Source organism: Mastomys coucha, unplaced genomic scaffold (assembly GCF_008632895.1).
Source record: "Mastomys coucha isolate ucsf_1 unplaced genomic scaffold, UCSF_Mcou_1 pScaffold22, whole genome shotgun sequence".
Classification (NCBI taxonomy): domain Eukaryota; kingdom Metazoa; phylum Chordata; class Mammalia; order Rodentia; family Muridae; genus Mastomys; species Mastomys coucha.
Window position 1 is genome coordinate 128458928 of NW_022196905.1, and position 6083 is coordinate 128465010.

General features: G+C 49.6%; 1 protein-coding gene across 3 annotated transcripts in view; it reads right to left on the reverse strand.

Moving 5' to 3' along the window:
* The window catches only part of Lat2 (linker for activation of T cells family member 2), a 16182-nt gene extending 10837 nt beyond the window's left edge, over positions 1-5345 (reverse strand). For all 3 annotated transcript variants that reach the window (XM_031338154.1, XM_031338153.1, XM_031338152.1), the window contains exon 1: positions 5199-5345. The gene's annotated coding sequence lies outside the window, so the exon portion shown is untranslated. The remainder of the gene's footprint in view (positions 1-5198) is intronic.
* Positions 5346-6083: the final 738 nt, after the last annotated feature.

Below are 6083 nucleotides of genomic sequence, written 5' to 3' on the forward strand. Positions count from 1 at the left end.
ACCACGTGTACACACACACACACACACACACACACACACACACACACACACACACACCCCTCTACCCCTACTCATCTTGTTGCTGTATGCCAATGAACTCATCCTCAGTGGTGCTCCTCTCTGCCCCCAGGAAGACTTAGGTATCTCCTTTTCTCCAGCACCCAAGAACCCAGATCCTAGCGGCAGTGGTGGAGCATGCCTTTTTGTTTGTTTTTCGAGACAGGATTTCTCTGTATAGAACGGCACAGCTAGCGCTAATTCCTGCCCTTGGGAGACAGAGGCAGCTTGAGCTCTGAGTTCAAGGACTGAGTTTCGGGACAGCCAGGGATACACAGAGAAATGTGGTCTCAAACACACAAGCAACAAGAGAACCAAGGATTCTGCCTGTGGTGAGAGCTGGAGGAAGCCAGACAGTGAGGATTCCTCTCAGAGGATGTAACCCTGAGACAGTACACATCAGGGACAGGTCCCCAGCTGTGGCACAGGACTCGAGGACCTTCAGAGTGAGGCTGGCCTTTGGGAGACAAAGAGGTAGGCCTGTGGAGAGGGATATTGAGAGGGATGTCTGGTGTGAGGAGGCTGTGAACCTTAACCCAGGGCTACATCCAAGGCTGTGATTGCCCCAGCCTTGCTGAAGCCCGGTGGTCTGGTGAAGGAGTGGAGGCACAGCTCTCTCTAATGGGCTTATGAAACAGACTATGGCGACTATGAGAAGACTCGGCGCCCTAGCACAGGCAAGGGAAACGGTTGAGGAAACCAGTCCTGTGTAAGGCACACGTGGAATGCGAATAAGTCTGTCTGCACATGGTCCTACCTCAAGCTAGAGAAGGTGTGGCTCAGTGGTAGAGCCCCTTTCTAGAATCTCCCAGGGAGGGGCTGGGGGCGTGGCTCAGTGGTAGAGCCCCTGCCTAGAATCCCCCAGGGAGGGACTGGGGGCGTGGCTCAGTGGTAGAGCCCCTGCCTAGAATCCCCCAGGGAGGGGCTGGGGGCGTGGCTCAGTGGCCTTTGCTTAGGACATTGACTCTGTCTATCAAATAAACTCATGCTGGAGGGCAGTGGTGGCGCACGCCTTTAATCCCAGCACTTGGAAGGCAGAGGCAGGTTGGATCTCTGAGTTCGAGGCCATCCTGGTCTACAGAGTGAGATCCAGGACAGCCAGGGATACACAGAGAAACCCTGTCTCAAACAAAACAAAACAAAACAAAACAAAGCAAAAAGCAGCAACAACAACAACAAAAAAGAAAGAAATGAAATGAAAAGAAAGGAAAGGAAAAGAAACTGATAAACTGAGCATATGGCACATGCGTGTGACGCTAGCACAGTGGTTCTCAACCTGTGGGTCGCGAGCCCTCTGGTCTCAGACGTCCTACATAACAGATATTTATTACAGTTCATAACAGTAGCACAATTACAGTTGTGAAGTAACAGTGAAAATAATTTCATGGTTAGGCATCACCACAACACAAGGAACTGTATTAAAGGGTCACAGCACTAGGAAGACAGAACCACTGCCCTAGGACTTCAAGAAACAGAGCCAGGGGACTGGGAGGTTAAGACTAATTCTGGGTACAAAGCACAACCCCATTTATGTATGTATGCATGTATGTATGCATGTATGTATGCATGTATGTATGCATGTATGTATGCATGTATGTATGTATCTATGTATGTATCTATATATGCATGTATGTATGCATGTATGTATGCATGTATGTGTATTTATGTATGTATCTATATATATGTATGTATGTATGTATCTATGTATGTATGTATCTATCTATCTATGTATGTATCTATCTATGTATGTATCTATCTATGTATGTATGCATGTATGTATGTATGTATGCATGTATGTATGTATGTATGTATGTATGTATCTATCTACCTATCTATATCTTTTTAAGGGAGAGAAGGATGTATGTATTATATAGAGAGGTGGGCAGGAAGGAGGAAGAGGAGGAGATGTGAGCAAGTGATAGAGATGGCAGAAAAAGGAGAGGAGAATCAGTTCACGCTGTCTCGCTCCCATATCCTGTAATCCCAACAATGTGAGGCAGAGACAGATCAGGGGTTCGAGACACTGTCTCAATGGGGGGGAAACAAGAGCAGGAGGAGACTTGGGCATAACACATGGGGGAGCAGGGACTTGCCCACCTCAGCCCACGAATGACCACTAGAGTAAGCTTGGCATTCAAGGCCACGGGAGCTGCCTGCTGAGCATGGTTTCCTCTCCCAGGCCACCTCATGCCTTTGGAAGGAGGACCCTTCTCCAACCAAGAGACCTGGGCTATCAGAGTCCACTTGTTACTAGATCTGTTGTCCAGGGATAAGCAGGACTCCAGAAGGCCTCAGACCTGGGACAGAGTTGGGCAGGGTGTCTATACCCTCTGACCGACCACATAGCAGAGTCTGTCACGAGGCCTGTCATGGAGATGATGAATGTGGCATAGGGTTAGCCGTGTGGGTTGCTTCCATGACTCTTGTCATAGTCATAGTCGCAGTTCTTAGCCATGGGACATGGGGAGGGACTGTCAGCGGCCTGCAGCAAAGACTCAGGGGATACATTATTCTGCCAGGTGACATCTAGAGGCACATGTGTGGATCCCCTCTACTGACCCCAATAGAGTCTGAGGGGTTACATCTTAATAAAGGGCTGTGGGGACTAATGAAGTAGATATGGCTGACCCAGTGGAACAGGCCAGGAATCCTAGCTGCTCAAGAGGCTGAAGCAGGAATATTGTGAATTCCAAGGTCAATCCAATGAGACTCTGCCTCAAAACATAAAGAGGCCCAGGGGCATACTTGGGCATTTGCTTAGAATCCCTCAGTGATGGACTAGGATGTGGCTTAGTGGTAGAGCACCTGCCTAACATCTATCAGTATGCGGCTGTGGGCATGACTCAACAGTAGAGCACCAGCCTGCCTAGAATCACTCAGTAAGGAATATACCCATGCTTAACTAGCAAGGAAGGGCAAAGCATTGGGTTCCATTCCCAGCATGAGGGAAGAAGCTGGGGGACGGGGTGCTGGAGAGATGGCTCAGAGGTCAAGAGCACACACTGCTCTCTCGGGGGACCTAGGTTTGATTCTCAGCACCCGTGTGGCAGCTCACAACCATCTCTAACTCCAGTTCCAGGGGACCCAACCCTCTCCCAGGCTTTGTGTGCACCAGGCATGAATGTGATACACCTATGTCTATGCAAGCAAAACACTCATATGCATACATTATGGCTTGGAGATAGGGAGTCACTGTATAGTCCTGGTGGGTCTGAAACTCACTGTGTAGACCAGGCTGGCCTGGAATTCCCAGAGAATGACCTGCATCGGCCTCCTAGGTGATAGGATTATAGGGTTGTAGCATTAGGTTCCGACTTACATAAATATTTTAAATTAAAAAAAAAATGTTGCTGGAGGAGGGAGGGGGGGAGAAAACACTTCTTCAATGGTAAGATGCCCACGCTCCTGTAGGTAACCCCTCACTGACATCCTGTAAGGAAACCTAATGAAACTCATTGAGCCACTACCCTACCCCACCCCCACTGAGAGAATAACGTGAAATCAGAAGGGATTAGTTGAGAAGAGAGCACAGACCAGGGGAATTGGGAAGGATAAGAGAGGTAATTTGGGGGTGAATATGATCAAGATGCATATTGTATGGAAATGTCACAAGCCTATTAGTATGCATAATTAATACATAGTGATAAAAAAGATTGAATGGGGGGGTTGGTAAGATAGCTCGCAAATAAAAGGAGCTTGCTACCAAGTCTGATGATCTGAGTTCGATCCCCAGGGCCTGTATGGTGATGAGAAGTAACTCTTGCAAGTTATTCTCTGACCTACACTGTGCCAGACATATGGTAATTAAAATGTATTAAAATAATTAAAATATCAGAAAAAAAAAGAGCAGGTGACTGCATGGGGTACTTCCTGGACAGGGTCTGGGGCTTGCTTCTCAGTTGGGGGTCCCTCTGAGCCCAAGTGTCTTCTTCCCAGGGAGCAAAGAGGTTCAGAGAGGTGCATACTGTGTCACAAAGAAACATTGGGAAAGATGGAAACCCAGAGCAAGACAGGTGAATTCATTCCCTCCATCCCATCTGATGCTCGCTCTGCTCTGAGGGACAGCAGGCAGGCTGAGGGTGAGGGGAACAGAGCTGGGCCTGCAAGAGGGGCCGCCCAGCAGTCTCAGAAGGCCCCAAGGGGCCAGGCTGGGCTAGCTGTGGGTGTTGGGGGCCTGCCACAGCTCTGTGGCTCCATGGGCCAAAATAGCTCAAAGGGAAGTGGGCAGTTTTCATATGAACAAGGCTTGCTTCTGAGGGCTGCATCTGAGCTTCTAACCTCAAAGGCCCTTAGTGAGTGATCACTCACCCTTCAGGGAACAGAGGCTGTGAGGGTCTGCTTGGATGAGCCACACAACCCATCTCACACCTGGGATGGCTGTATTCCTGGGGGCGCTACTCTGAGGTCTTAGCCGAATAACCTTTCTGTGGTTTGATCCTTTGAGGCCGGGCCTCACAACGGAGTACCGCCTGGCCTTGAACTCACCGTACCCTCACTTCAGCATTCCTAATGCTGTGATGACAGGAGTAATACTCAGCCTGACTAAATAACCTGGGCCTTCGGCCTTCAAATAAGATGGACAGAAGACTCTGAAGAAACCTACTGGAGGGCCAGGGAGACTGTTCATGTACATATGTGAGTATGGCTATGTATAGAGGCCTGGCAGGCCCTGTCCCTGGCCAACCTGGGCCACCCGTTCAGAGCCAGAACCAAGGAGCCCACCAGCGTTACGAGGGTTATTCGTCAGAAGGTACAAGCTGGCTTGGGCCTGGATAGACTTCTGGGAGTAGCAACTTCCTCCTGGCTGGGACAGGGGCTGGTCACAGTTCCCCAAAGCATCCCATGTCGATCCACAGGCCTGTGGCATTAGCCAACCCTCCGAGGATGGAAAAACCTCACATCTCTGGCTTTTGACTGGCCCTCCCCAGTCATTAGTAGTGACAGAACCCCCTAGGGGCTTAGGAAGCCAACGATAGATAAGTAGGTGCCTGGAGCCCGAGACAGGCTTTCCTTGAGGACCACAGCACCAAGCCAGGGTGGGAGGAAGGTGTCTCGGCTTCCACTCAGTCTATTGCTAAGGGTTTTCTGGGGTGTATCACAAAAGATACCCACTCAGCTGAGCACCCCTGGAAAAGGCTTACCTGAGAGTGAGGGCTCCTCACCATGGCCACTTCATCCTGTGCTGCACACCTGCCCAAGCTGATGCCAACACCACAGACTCTGGTGAGCAGCAGTCAAGGCAGTTGGCTTCCTGTCACTACTGAATCATCCCTCTACATCCGCCTTGGCCAGACTACTAGGGTGGTTAATGACAAAGGGGGTGGAGCAGAGACAGAAAAAGATACAGAGATACAAAGCGAAGTAAGAGCTGGGCATGGTGATGCATGTCGTCAAATGCCTGCACCTGGGAAGCAGAAGCAGGCAGAGCTCTGAGTTTGAGGCCAGCCTGGTCTACATAAGCCAGGACAGTTACAGTGAGATAGTGAGATCCTGTCTCAAAAAAAAAAAAAAAAAAAAAAAAAAAAAAAACTCACCGGGTAATGGCACTTTCCATCAAGCTTGACAACTTGAGTTCTATCACCAAGAACCACGTAGTAGGAGATAACTGATAGTGGCTAGTTGTCCTCTGATGCACATGTACATACATACATGCATGTGCAGCATGCATGTGCACACACCCATGGGGGTGGAGAGGCAGTAAAAAAAGAAAACAGAAACAAACATAGGGGAAATGGGAAGTGAGAGATAGGCAGGCAAAGACCAAAAGCCCAGCACACACAGCATATGCCCAGCACAGAGCATGGAGAAGGGAGGCATACAGTGAGTGACGCGAAGAGAGTCAACCCCAGAGTTCGTATGGACACACAGATGTGGAGAGGACAGATGGAAAGTTTGGAGGGATGTGTACACGCTCGCGAGTGTGCCACAGTTCAGACACTAGAGGTGGGGACACACACAGAGATGTGCAGGTCAGGACAGGATCAGAAAGACAGAGCCAGGTAATGTAGACGGACACTGACAACCAC